General features: G+C 43.5%; 1 protein-coding gene across 2 annotated transcripts in view; it reads left to right on the top strand.

Annotated features, from left to right (window-relative positions):
• The first annotated feature begins 5,774 nt into the window (after window positions 1–5,774).
• LOC126531808 (uncharacterized) overlaps window positions 5,775–14,215 on the top strand; it is an 84,373-nt gene continuing 75,932 nt past the window's right edge. For both annotated transcript variants that reach the window (XM_050179540.3, XM_050179539.2), the window contains exon 1: window positions 5,775–5,971. The gene's annotated coding sequence lies outside the window, so the exon portion shown is untranslated. The remainder of the gene's footprint in view (window positions 5,972–14,215) is intronic.

Below are 14,215 nucleotides of genomic sequence, written 5' to 3'. Positions count from 1 at the left end.
GGCAGCTCGACTGATAACTGCAGAGGCGTCATTCAAAACACACGGAATTGTTCTCCACTTCCGGTGGCGTTTTCTCTACTTCCTTTTTAAATAAAAAGATGTTGATCCATAAAGATTTTCATAAACAGCGGTTAAATTTGTTAATATTCGCTTTTTCTTCCTGTTTGGCTGTTGCCTTGGCTCTCTCCCTTAGTAGGTCGCTTAACTTCTCAACTCCTTGCTACTCTTGTTTCCAGTTACCAAGTTTGCACGAAAAGTGCTGTGCAATTAAGGAACAACCAGACGAGGTAATGTGTGACAGTCATATTGCTTATGGGTTTAAGAGGAAGCCTTAGCTCGGGTGCTCCTATCTAAACACATGTAAAAGGAGAATTCGTTTTTCTCGGCAACCACTGCACCAAATTTGACGATGTTTCTCGCACTTTAAAAGAGAAACTTAAAATCTAGTGATTGTTGCTTTCCAATGCTTGATTTAGATTGGCAATTCTTTTCTGAAAATTGGTCAAAATATCAAAAATTTTCAGTAAACCCAACTACCACGTTTACAACTCTCTAATTCAGCAAGGAAAAATAATATGACAATTCTGTGAATTGCACCTGATGTTACATTTAAAGGGGACAACATCGATGTGTTACACATGAATATAAAAAAAATCAGTAATATAGAAATACAGCTCTTGCAGAACCCTTGTACACAATCTAACAAATTAATGTAATGTATAAATTGACGTATCGAGTTTGTCCGCTTTGAATGATCTAATGGATGGCTTTTACAGAACCGCGGTATCTCTTTTTGATGCAGAAGTATTAATTTATAAACTTCATGCGTCTATTCTTTTCGAATTTCTGAAAACCTTTTTCACGAAATTCACCCCATAAATCGAAATTCCGCGTCCAACAGTCACTAGAATTTACCTTCTCTCTCAAATGCAACAAATTTCATTAAAATCGGTCCAGGGGTTATCTCAGAAACGCGTTTTTGCGTTTTACATCTGTTTGAATAGGCCGCATCGGAGTTGGGCCCGAGCTAAAGCTTCCTCTTAAGGGTTATTGCAGGGTTTGATGATGGACGCTGAATCGCATTGTTTTATTTTTCACCTTATCTAACCCATATCGCGGGTATATGGTTCCGAGGATCTGCCACCCTCGCGGCGAGCCGTCACTCCAGGAAATAATGAAGCAGAAGGACAAGTTAAACGCAACTGGCGTTTTGTCATGCCGCAACTCGTTTCTCGCGCATACAGACCAGCTGACTACGAACGGAATCTCTTTCCTGGTCCTTGGATCTGTCTAAACAAAGAAGGTTGAGCTAACGAACCAACAGCAATGCGCGTGACCGTTGAATATGTGGTGACTGCTGAACGCATCTCGAGTTAATCGCGCTGGCGCCGAATCTGTGAGAAAACTGGCCTTCACACCCCAGGAGATGCCGATAACTACCGCCATCCAAAAGGAGTGAAAAAGGCAGCAAAATGTTGACCGCGAAATAGCTGTGAAATATCAACATTGATTTGGCGGCGCTTTAGGAATGTGTGTGAGGATTGGTGGCGTGGGCGGGGAGGGGTATGCCGCTTAATTTCGGGAGGAGGGTGGGGCCGGGCCCCCCCTTGGGTACGTGCCTGTCCGGTTCATTATCTGCGAGACATGCGCGTAGCAGAGAGGCATCTCTCATTTACAAAAGTGACACTCAGGTGTGAGGATAAAGTTTCTTTAATGCACTCATACACTGGGTTGAGCATGTTTGCGTGACACAAATGACACTCCAGAAGTTGGACAGCGTGTTGCCGTGAAGTTTTTGACAGCTGAAGGTATTTCCTAAAAAGAAATTAGTCGCCGTATGGCTGCCGTGTACGTTGAGCATTGCATTTCATTGGCCACTGTGAAGTGTTGGAGCAAACGGTTCAAAGAAGGACGCGAAAGTTGCAAAGACGATCCAAGACCGGTCCAAAACCATCGTGCAATCACCCCCAACAAAATTGCAAACGTTAATGAGCTGATCAGACAAGAACGGATAATAAGTATCAATGAACTTGCAGAGTGTGTGAACATCAATCACGGTTCGGTTCACGTCATAATTCATGAACATCTCGGTTATCGGCTCTTGTGTGCGCAATGAATTTCCAAGATTTTGAACCACTGCTAGAAGACGGAGAGGTTCGGCGCTGTCTTGACTCATCTGATCCGGTATCACAATGAGGGTTGTGACGACTTCTTGTCTGCAATTATGATCGGGGACGAACCATGGTGTCACTACTACGAGCCTGACACACGACGGCAAAGCTTACAGTGGAAACATTCGAATTCACCACGCCCAAAGAAAGCAAAGGCTGTCATTTCCTCCGGAAAGGTGTTGTTGACTTTCTTTTTTCTATCGTCAGGGGCCATTACTGACGGAATTTGCTAAATCTTGAGAGACTATCAATTGTTTCCGATATGGCGAAACGCCGGAAGGGCTGCGTGTCGCAATCAGGAACAAACGATGGGGAAAATTGAGTAATGGAGTCATCTTGCTCCACGACAATGCCCGTCCCGACCTCGCTGATGTGGTTAATACAAAACTGGTAAAGTTCAAGTGGGAAACGCTGCCACATCCGCCATGCAGCTCAGACCTGTCGCCTTGCGACTTCCACATTTTGGGGCAACCGAAAAAACAGCACAAGGGAACCAGATTCGTGTAGGACGATGACATGAAAGAGTCAGCTACAGACCTTTTGAAGCAGCAACCCAAGGAGTTTTATGAGACTGGAATCACGCGACTCGTTAGTCAATGGGACAAACGTCTACATGCTCATGGAGGCTACCTTTAAATAAAGTACCCTGTTTGTAATATATTCGCATTGGCTCACTTTCATTTGACTCGCCCTCGTACATTTTGCAGAACTCCTGCTTTTTATACGTGCTCTCTGTTGCGACTATAATTTCGGTGCAATTACTTCCGATACACGGCCGGTGACAGCTGCTCCTGCGTAATACATGGGAATAAATGACAGCGTCATTGAGATTTTTCACTGGCCGTTGCATATGTACAAGAATATAAACACGGTTCTTGAATGACAAAGATATATCACAAACAATGACATTAACATATTTCTCCACAACTTGCTCATTTCATGGCCTTTACATTTTTCATATCAACGGCATGAGCTGCTTTGCTAGTTTCGAACTGATATAGTTCTAAAGCTCATGTGATGTATTTTTTACTTATTAAATAGACGAAAACGTGGAAGCATTGATATCAGTTATTTTGGGCAAAATTTTTGGCACATACGAGTATATTCTTTTATGAAAAAATACATATTTTACTTGTTTTGACAGTGCGCAGCGTTCAAGAATTCATTTGAAGCATCTTTGGTAATGGCAATGCAATTATTATTCATGTATTTGATCCCTCGCCAAATTGTTTAAGAGGAAGCTTTAGCTCGGGCCCAACTCCAACGCGGCCTATTCAAATAGATGTAAAACGCAGAAACGCTTTTCTCAGATAACCCCTGGATTGCTTTGAATGAAATTTGTTGCATTTAAGAGAGAAAGTTATATTCTAGTGTCTATTGGAAGCGGAATTTCGATTTAAGGCCTGAATTTTGTTTAAAATATTTAGACAAATTTGAAAGTTCGAGAAAGATAGAAACACAACGTTTACAATCTAATAGCTCTGCATCAAGAACGGATATCGCGGTTGTGTAAACAGCATCTATTATAACAGTCAAAGCGAACAAATTTAGTATGTCAATTTGTATCTTACGTGAATTGGTTACGTTTTGTACAAGGGTTCTGCAAAAGCCGTATTTCCATAATACTTATTTTTTTCTAGATTCATGTGTAACATATCAATTTTGTCCGCTGTAGATGTACTATTAGATGCAACGCACAGATATTACGATATCATTTTTCATTGTTGAGTTACTGAGTTCTAAACTTGATAGTTTCGTTGTCTGAAAATGTGCGATTTTGGCCAAGTTTTAATAAAGAATTGGCAATGTAAATAAAAAATTCGATACCAGTAGTCAATAGAATTTAAGTTTTTCTTTTAAATGCAACAAAGCTCTTCAAATTTGGTGCAGCGGTTGCCGAGAAAAGCGAATTCTCCTTCTACGTGTATTTACATCGCAGCACCCGAGCTAAAGCTTACCACAGCAACTTTCTTTGCTCTAGCATGGCACTGTTTCCATTCGACGCGCTTTTGCACTTCCTGCTTAAGCCCTCCTCGTCAGAGGTGAGCATACGCATAGGCTAACCAGAATCTGCCAGGCGCTTGGCCTGATCTCTGAAACTGGCTTCCATTTTGTGGTCACATGACTTCGTCAGGGAATTATTGAAACATGATGTTACTACTGCGCGTTTTACAAGTTTTGAATGAGTGGTATGAAATGGTAGGACTGGCGTATTGCCTCTCGGCTGATAACTCCAGCAGGTCATTTGTGGAGAAAAGTACAATCCCAAGTCTAAAAACCTTATGAAATTCCCTATGGGGACTTCATGTGTCCACAACAAAGGGGACAACACTTCAGTGAACGAGGTTACGGTTTTTAAAACCAGCGAGCCAAAATTGTCTGATTTGTTATTTATTATGATTAGAAAATGGTCAACGAATCTGAACGCTTTCACGACATCGCTGTCATTTTTCAGGTGTTCATCAAGAACCTGGTCACGGTTAGCTAGACAAAAGTCACTTAAGGCGGGAGCAATACATGAGCCAATGCATATGCCATCTTTCTGTTTGACATTTCCTTCCCAAGTCGCGTAAGTCGAGTTAACATAAAAACGAAGAAGTTCTAAAAATCTGTCGCCAGTCAAACCACAAGCGCTTTGAAATCGAACCGCTCCAAACTTGTCAATGCAGTCAATACACATTTCATCACGTCATTCTGCGGGAGAGAATAATACAGATCCTTTAAGTCAATGGAAAAAGCGACAAGGTTCCTGTCTTGACAGTCTTTAAAGAATTCCACCACTTGTTCAGACTTAGTTACCAAAAATGGGTCGTCGATTGGCAAGAGCTTTAAGTGCTTTTGTCGCTACATGTTTCTGCCAAGTAGCATTCTCTGACACTATCACTCGGAGGGAACATTCCGCCTCGACTGCAGTACGTGTTTACCCCATGCCTTGCACACGTGTACGGTTTATCGAAATTCACCACTGAAGGTTCTTTTTTTGCTGTTACCTTTGTTTCCGCTCGTACGGTACATATTTATCGATGCGTGCGAAAATAAAATCTATAGTTGAAAGTGAAGCGCTGTGTCTGTGTATCTGTTTCTTCATACGTCCTCGTACAGTCGCGCTTATACACTCTACCATGGATTCTAACGAACTAGCCCGCCAACGTGTTTTGACCGAATGCTATTCGCCGTGAAAGCAAAGTGACTGACCTCCCATAGACGAGTAGGGTGTTTGATTGGGCTGTTCAAACAACGCTGCGGGTCACCGCTCAATGGATACGGGAATTCAACGTCAGGAGATTTAAATAAAAACAAATTGGAATAGTTGTACGTTATAGAGCCCAAACAAGAAAAAGAAAAAGGAATCGTGAAAGTAGAGGTGTGGAACGAGTTTTAAATGCAGCGCGTAAATCTGAACCACCTGTGCTGCCGCGCGCGGCGATCGCAGCCTCTTGACAAAAAGTTAGGCATACAAAATCAGCACTTTAAAATAAATTTTTGTGATCTTCAACTGAATCTTACAAAAATAAAGAGTAAGTTTTTTTTTTAATTTTGCTGCGTTCAAGGTGTCGAAGTAAGTAAGTCGTTGAAAAAGCCCAAGCACCCAAGTGTGAGAGCCAACACGATCCAAAGTTGGATTGTTTGCAAGTGCTGTAAATAGCTGTATGAAGGAGTTTTACTGTCATCTATAATTTTACCAATGTTAGTAGTGTACGATAATACCAATAAAGCTTAAAGGTGTATAATTACTGGGCCTGTTCACCGCGTCTTATCTTAAAACTGCGAGTCGACATCGGTACGCTTCGCCAGCACTGGTAAGTTGCTACAATTCAATCGTCCCGGCGTGTCAGGTTGCTGGTAACTAAAGGCAATAACGGAGACATTTATGAAATGTTCACCTATGCGTGTTGCTATTTCGGTGGTGCATGCCCCTGCTTTTGGCTTATTGCTACACACTGCGATAATTTGCTGGATTTCACAGTACCGCTACGCAGCGCGACGAATTGAAACGTGACTGCTAAACTGAGCCAACGTGATCAAGCCGTATTTCTTTTGCTCCTCATAGTTGCTTTGTAGTGTGCACGTAAATGCAAGTTCTGCTAGCCTCACTACGTGTGCGATATGCATACCTGCGTGCGGCGAGGCCGACAGCGTTTTGTTTACAGTGTGCTGCTTGCTTTGCGACACCTAACCTTCGTGAACAGAATCTAAAAAGACTATCGGCATTTGGATATGCTCGTGTTGGTTTACGTACGCAAAACGCTCGCCTTGTGTATATACCTTGTAGGGAGCCTCGTTTTGTCGTGCAGTGCAATATGAAAAAGATTTTGCTCTTGACAGCTACACGTTATTAGCCAGCTCGGTAGAAAGGCAAGCAAGATAGATTGTACTAATATTAAATTAGCGCTGCAAGTCATGCCGTTTCTGCAATTGGATGACATGCCTTTTGTATTGAAGACCTCATAAATATAATATTTGTGAATACTGCAATATTGTTTGTTATTTGACGACTTTTGTAGTTACCGAATATGCGCCGATGTCATGTGATATTATTTATTTACTTACTGCATGCAGGCTGGTCGTCACTAAACTTGAAGATACAGATATTGTAGTCACAAGACCATACATTTATGAAAATACACAAACATAGATGTTGCATGTGAGATATGTACTGCAAAGGCACATGCGAAATGAATTTACAACAACCAATCGTGATACATTCTTACTTCTCTATCAAACACGTCAGCATTATCATACAAAAGAAGCTATTCAGGCAATTCATTTCATTCTTTGATGCTTCTTAGAAAGAATGCGTATGCATCAGTTCTTATGACTGCTTCCCTCTCAAGCTTGTCAGTCTGGAGAACCAAGCATAGTTAATGATCACGAATTTCAATTTAGAATTTGTGACACAGAGCTAGTGCCTGCAAATTAAGACAGCAGAGCATTTCTGTACCTGAACATAAGCACAGAAAGTATTAACCATGCTACAAAAGCTTAACATTTTCTAAAATTTATATTCCAACTCATAAGGGTCCCATACAACATGTGTATTTCAACATATGAGCTGTCGCAGTTGCTCAGTGGCTATGGTGTTAGGCTGCTGAGCACAAGGTTGCGGTATCGAGTCCCGGCCACAGCGGCAGCATTTCAATGGGGGCGAAATGTTAAAACACCTGTGGGTGCTTAGATTTCGGTGCACGTTAAAGAACCCCAGGTGATCGAAATTTCTGGAATCGTCCACTACGGCACGCCTCATAATCAGAAAGTTCTTTTGGCTCGTGAAACCCCATAATTTAATTTAATTCAACATATGTATTTTAATGCCTTACATATATCAAGGGGGCAGTTAATTAATGAACTCTGGAGCCATTTTTAATTTTTATAGGAAAGCCATAGATCCCTTTACCCAGCCTCACAAACAACATTAATGTGTGTTCTTTAGTTTATAGCCTTTAAAATTGTCGCTCCTAACTATTTAATTGTGTAAACTGTGTATAATTTTTCAATTCTTTAACGTCTCCCTTTTTGTGGATTAATATAATGTGTGCATTCTTCCAGTTTTCTCGGACCCTTGCAGTCAATAGACACTTCGTATAAAAAGCCGCCAGTTTTCCAAGCAGTATGTCTCCTCCATCTTCGATTAAATCGACTGTTATTTCATCTTCTGTCGCTCTTCCTCGTTTCACGTCTTGCAAACCGCTTCTGACCTCATCGCTAACTATAGGAGGAGTTTCTGTACCCTGTTCGTTACTGTTTCTAATGGAGGTGTCTGACTCCTCTGCGTATTGAACAGGTCAGTATAGAATTCTTCCGCTTCTTTTACTATACCTTCGAGATTGCTGATTATATTACCCTGCTTGCCTTTCAGTGCATACATCTTGGTTTGTCCTATGCCAAGTTTCCTTCTCACTGATTTCAGGCTGCGTGCGTTTTTATGGCTTCTTCAGTCTTTCTCACGTTGCAGTTTCGAATATCACTTATTTTCGCCTTGTTGATCAATTTTGACAGTTCCGCGAATTCTATCTTATCTCTTGAGTTCGACACTTTAATTCTTTGTCGTTTCTTTATTAGGTCTTTTTTTACTTGGGAGAGATTGCCTACTGGTTGCCTTGGTGCCTTGCCTCCCACTTCAGTTGTTGCCTCTGAAGCCAGCCTAGTTACGGTTTCAATAATTACCTCTATGGCATCATCATCTCTGGGCTGCATACTTGTTTGGCGGCATATTTGTTTACTACACTTTTCTGCTTTCATCGTTAAGCCGGCTTCCCTCAACCGTGAAAACACCTGCTTGGTGTGCGATAAGTGCTTTTTCCAGCTGTCCAAAAAAATTGCTACATCAAGATATGGCAAGGCGAACTCCTGCAAGTCTTTTAGGACAATATCCATTAACTTAGAGAGGCTAAATGGTGCATTCTTCAGCCCGAAGCTGAGGGCGAGAGCTCAGAGGGCAAAAAGTGCCTACAGGTGAGATAAATGCGGCATAGCGGCTGGCACTATCTGAAAGAAGAACTTACCAGTATCCCCGCACGAGATCTATAGTTGAAATGTAATTAGCAGCGCTAACTCTTTCAATTCATTCCTCAATGTTGGGTATCGGGTACAGCTGATCTCTAGTGATGCCATTTAACTTCCTGTAGTCAACACACGGACGAGGGTCCTTATTAGGGGTTTCTGCAAGTGTTAGCAGTTATGTGTAGTCACTCTCAGCAGGCTCAATAACTCCCAACTCTAGCATGCGCTGTATCTCTGCCTCCATAATTTCTCTCTGTCGTGGAGACACCCTGTAAAACTTTGATCTTACAGGTTCGGTTGATGTCAGCTCTATTTCATGTGTTAATAGTTGGTTCTACCTGGCCGATCGCTGAATCTGTCAACATATTCCCCTAACAGCCCTCTTAGCTCATCTAGCTGCTCGGGTCTACGAGCGTGCGAGCTTTCTGAATGTTTTACTACTTCTTCTAGGCTGATTTCTGAGTTGGAGGCCGCCTTATACTTGTTAAACTTGCTACTAGTGTCATCCTGCTCTTTGATGGTACAGTTAACAACTCCGCTCCGCTCTACGTACGGCTTCATCAAATTGCAGTGGTATATCCTCACCTCCTTCCTGCGACCGGGCATTTTCAGAGCATAGTTAGTATCTGGAAGTTTGTGCAACACTTTAACGTGTCTGTCCCAGTGAACTTCAAGCTTGTTCTTCGTTGAAGGTTTGAGGATCATTACCTGCTCTCCGGCATTAGACGTACGAAGCCTCGAATTCTTGCCGTAATAGAACTTGGCGTTCTTTTTAGCTACTCGCGTGTTCTTTTTGACTAGTTCTTGGGTTGCACTTAGCCGTCCCAGCAGATTTAGCACGTATTCTACCACTGTTGGATTCTCTCCTCTTTTCTCCCACATCTCTCTTAACATTCTCAGTGGAGAACGGAGTGTCCTCCCATACACTAGTTCTGCTGGCGAGAACCCTGTAGCTTCATGAGGAACCGTTTGCAAAGCAAACAAAGTGGCCGGAGGACAATTCTCCCAGTCCTCCTTGCACTCATAACAAAGCACCCGCAAAACTTGTTTAAGCACTGAATGCCACCTCTCTACACTATTTGACTGAGGGTGACTGACGGAACTTTGTATCAACTTTACGCCGCACTTTTGTAAAAATGTGGAAGTCAGTGAGCTGGTGAATACTGACCTTTGATCCGCCTGAATTTCGGCTGGAAACCCAACTCGTGCGAATAGTGTCAAAAGTGCATCTACTATTTCAGTAGAGCTGAGCTCTTTCAGAGGAATTGCTTCTGGAAACTTTGTAGCCGGACACAGCATGGTAAACAAGTACCAGCAACCTGACTTTGTCTTTGGTAGAGGCCCTACCATCTCTATCACAAGTCGCCTAAAAGGTTGTGTTATTAAGGGACCTTTAGTGGAGCTTTCCATGTTTCTCCTGGTTTACCTGAGCGCTGGCAGGCGTCGTATGATCTTACAAAGTTTTCTACGTCTTTGAAACAGCCAGGCCAGTAGTATTCTATAAGCAATCTTCCCTTCAATTTGTTTATGCCTAGGTGGCCAGTCCACCCATTTCCATGACACAGACTCAAAAGGTCCTCCCTGTACTTAGTAGGTACGACTAACTGATCTAGAATCCTACCCTTTCGGTCTCTGTAGTCCCGATACAACAATACTCCTCTCTCTTGTGTCGTCACACTGCACCTAGCAATGCCTTCTTTAGCTGTGTGATGCAATTTAGCTAAGCTGTCATCATTCTTTTGCTCGGCTGCCAGTGACTCTCTGTCCACACGTAAGAGCTGATCAAAATTCTTTGAGGCCAGGGATAGTAACGACCCTGTCTCGCTTGCGAGTGCGTCAGCTGGCCCTTCCTGCAGGCGTGAACTTTCACACCCTAGTGATAATCTCTCATTGAGCTGGTCAGCTGGCAGTGTTTCCTCAACCGTATTTTTCGTTCCTCGAGCCTAGCTCGGATTTGGTTACTGAAGTTACCTCTTTTGCTACTTCCGCTGGAGCAGCTTTTGCATTTTCAGCCAAAAGCAAGGCAATTTTACGAGCTTGGCCTCACGTCGACGCCTGTACTATGCCCTCTCCCAGTTTAAGCCCCTTGTCCCGCATTAAGTGATCTGACCGATTTGAAAAAATGTAAGGGTACTGTAGTGACAAGAATTTGGAAACTGCAGCCTCGGTCATGAGCTCCCCGAACGGTCCACTGATTTTGACTTTGGCCATGGGCAGACACACCTGTGTTCTTCTACAACCTGTTTGATCCATGCTACTTCTCCAGTGAAGTCATCTACCGTCACGTAAGACGGATGGACAATGTCCATCGTGGCGGCACTGTCTCGCAGCACCCTGCATGGTTTGCCATTAACTTGCAGGTTGTGAAGATATGGATTTAAAAGTTCCATATTCTCGTCTTTTTCATCCACATAGGAGAAAACTACGCTAGGCTTCCCGCAGTATACAGCGATATGTCCGAGTTTCTGGCACTTATAGCAGCGGATTGGTCTAAAAGATTCGAATTTTCTTTTCTGCTCTTTTTGTACGGTTTCCCCGTTTGATTTCTCCTCGCTCTTTTCTGAGGGCTTTTCCTCCACGTCTACAGGCTCCGATCGTCTAGTCTGCGAACCCTTTTTGAACGGAAATAGTTTCCGCGGTCCATTTCGACCGTCCCAGTTTCCGTCCTTGGCGTTCAACTTTCTACGCTTTGCGTACTCTTCGGCTAATTCAGCCGCCCTTTCCACAGTGTTTACATTCCCTCTGTCTTGCACCCACAGTTTCACCGCTTGAGGGATGCTTTTGTAAAACTGCCCTAGACACATGCATTCAATAATCATGTCTCTGCTCTCATACGCTTCCGCGCTTTTCAGTCACTCGACTAGGTTTGCCTTTAAGATATATGTAAGCTCCGGATATCCCTCGCTATCCTTCTTGCCTGTCCTTCTAAACCTCTGCCTAATAGCTTCAGCTGAAAGGTGTTACTTTTTCAGAAGACTAGCCTCAACTTTCGTATAATCATATGCATCCTGCGCACTGAGTCTGGCGATTACTTCCGCAGCCTCACACGGGAACATAGACAACTGCTGTGGCCATGTACTCGGGCTGAAGTTCTTCTTCTCGCAAGTCCTTTCAATATTTCCTATGAACAAGCCTATGTCATTCCCGCCCCCAAATGGCTTTAACAGCCTGTCCATGCGGTATGATTCTGCCTCACTTGATCGTCCCAGAGCCCCTTCACTTCCTTGAGACAACTCCAAATGTTTGTTTTCAAGTTCAAGTTGCATTTTTCTTAACTCGCAGTCTTTCTCTCGTTCCTCTTTGTCCCGTTCTTCTCTTTATCTGTCCCGTTTCCCTCTTTTCGTAAGAAGTTCCAACCCAGTTTCAATGTTCTCGTCACTGGTGTGTTCGGAAATTAGCTGCAATACCGATTTTAGCATTTCCTTGCGTACCTCTAGGCCCAGTTCCTCACCAACAATCAACAATTTGTCTCTCAGCAGTGTCCTTAACTCCATGATTGCTGCTTTATTGCCTTGATCCTGCTCGCTAAACCTGCCTAGGTAAACACAACCTAGCTAACAATCAACAATCCAACTTCCCTACTGTTCTAAACTGAACAACCACAAAATGAAGCCTAGAGAGTCAAAGCAAGAACCAAGCACTCGCAGCAGACACAGCACCACGTCGCAGAGTTCGTCTCACCACTTTCAGCCAGTTGTGATGGTTGGGGTCGGGCATGAAATAGATGGTAGCTGGCCCATGCCGTCGTCCAACTTGTACACCCTGAGGACGTTGTTGAAGGGAGAGACTTGTTCTCATTGAGAACGAGGAATATGGGATTTATTTACAGTATCTACATGAGAATGTTACAGTTCATCAGTCTAACATGACTGAAAGAGGAATGGACTCTGAGGAGCTGCCAATGGCTCCTTAAATACACTCTGTCCTCCCTAGATCTCTAGGTGAGGGAAAACGGCAGTTCACCGCTGACCAATTCGGAGCGTTCAAAGTCATCTTAGCCGAACTGCCTTTGAGGGGGGAAGGGTTTACGCACTCAGTTCCGCACAGGTGGCACTGACCACGCCGAGGTGAGTGGGTTCTCGCAGACACGGTGCTGCCCCGAGCAGGCGCCTCTTTATCCTAGAGTCGACTCCGCAGAAAATGGCCACTGCGTCTGTCCATTGACTGACGACTTCTAAGCTGCGTGAGATGGCACCGCAAAATACCTTCCAGGAGCTCCCCTGCTCCAAACAGACCGTGTGGGTGACGGCGTACACACTAGCATTACGTGCTCCGCCGCCGCAGCCATGGTGGCGCCGATGTCCTGTTGACTCGGCGCATTGTCCTCTTTACGAAACGAGTCGCCACCGCAGCCATGGTGGCGCCGATGGGCTGTGGACTGAGATATTGTCCTTTCAAAGTGAATCGTCGCAGCAGACAAGGTGGCGCCTTTCCATCGGCCGCTTCCTCGAAGGTCGCCAGGCCCCGCCGGTCGAACCTAACTCCGTATAGAGAGGCTGATTGTACTCTGCGGATGTCTCGATAACCTGGCTAATGACTTATTAATGATCATATATGATTGATCATTATCAGTATGATTAATCAATTATGATTATGAATGATTAATTAATTAATTAATTTATCAAATATTATAAATAAATAAGTGTCTATGAGAAAATTGCAGAGCGACAATAAAAACTTGTGATACAGCTTTCTATTGCAGAATACGTGCTACATAAAAGTGTTTTTCCAAGCGGGAAAGAAGCCCGTGAATACACTCAAAGGACCTCGAGTGGCCAGTCGCGTGGCAATTTGTGACTGTAACATAGGAACTCAACCCTGCACTCAAATATGTATCACTCCGATTTCTTGCTGTCATGCAGCATGTTCTATGCGAATGCAGATAGTGTGAAAAGTTTCTTTAGCCTCTTAAGTGTTGCCTGCTATGTATGAAATGAAATGCACACAAAAAATTGCACCTATGTGCTGCACTAAGAATGTTTATCACCTGTTGAACAAAATCTGAGTTGATGTAGAAATTGGCCACATAAAGAGTATTGCTGTACTAAGTGAGCGAAAGGTGCTAGTATTTGCTCTGATCCATGTTCGCTACATTGCAGAGGACACAAATCAAGATAATTCTATTTTCGTTTCTTCTGAACAAGCTGTAGGTGAGACCATTAAAAATCAACTGAACTTTTTGCTAGCTGCCATGATGGGTACAACTTGCCATGTAACCTATGCAGTGCATTTTGAGTTATGTAAAGTTCACGTGGGCAGCAGTTCTCTATGAGTTGGTGATTCGTGCTGTTACACACTATAACGTGAACTAGATGCAGACAGAGAAAACTGTAATGTCTACTGCATGTACACATTTTATTCTCTGTCTGCATCTAGCTCATGCAATTGTTTCGTCTCAACACCACCAAGGGTGTTAATTGAATGTTTGGCACGTGTAAAACCACCGCACCTCCTAACTAGACGTCAGCGTGACGTGGACTAAAAGTGCTCACCCGACCATTACCTGGAAACCAGAGAAAAGGATGAACGGGAGGGAAGCACAA

This window comes from Dermacentor andersoni, chromosome 5, assembly GCF_023375885.2.
Source record: "Dermacentor andersoni chromosome 5, qqDerAnde1_hic_scaffold, whole genome shotgun sequence".
Classification (NCBI taxonomy): domain Eukaryota; kingdom Metazoa; phylum Arthropoda; class Arachnida; order Ixodida; family Ixodidae; genus Dermacentor; species Dermacentor andersoni.
This window is presented reverse-complemented; position numbering and strand designations above follow the sequence as displayed.